We start from the raw sequence: 606 nt of genomic DNA, 5'->3' as shown, positions 1-606 counted from the left end.
CCTCATCCTCATCCTCATCCTCATCCTCATCCTCATCCTATCCACGTCCTCATCCTCATCCTATCCACGTCCTCACCCTCATCCTCGTCCTCTCCTCATCCTCATCATAATCTCGTCCTCATCCTCATCCTATCCTCGTCCTCATCCTCATCCTCATCCTACCCTCATCCTCATCCTCGTCCTCAACCTCATCCTATCCCAATCCTCATCCTCACCCTCATCTTCATCCTCTTCTTATCCTCATCCTCATCCTCATCCTCTTCCTCTTCCTCTTCCTCTTTCTTTCCTCGTCCTCATCCTATGCTCATCTATTCCTCTTCCTATCCTTGTCCTCACCCTCCTCCTCATCATCATCCTCATCCTATCCTTCTCCTCACCCTCCTAGTCATCATCATCCTCATCCTCATCATCTTCTTCATCTTATCCTCATCCTTATCCTCAACCTCAACCTATCCTCCTCATCTTCCTCATCTTATCCTCGTCCTCATCCTCATCCTATCCTCATCCTCATCATCATCCTTATCCTATCCTCGTCCTAATCCTCATCCTATGCCTATCCTCATCCTCATCCTCATCCTGTCCTTGTCCTCATCCTCATCCTCATCC

The sequence above is a fragment of the Lupinus angustifolius genome, chromosome LG04, assembly GCF_001865875.1.
Source record: "Lupinus angustifolius cultivar Tanjil chromosome LG04, LupAngTanjil_v1.0, whole genome shotgun sequence".
Taxonomy (NCBI): domain Eukaryota; kingdom Viridiplantae; phylum Streptophyta; class Magnoliopsida; order Fabales; family Fabaceae; genus Lupinus; species Lupinus angustifolius.
Note: the sequence above shows the minus strand (reverse complement) of the source record.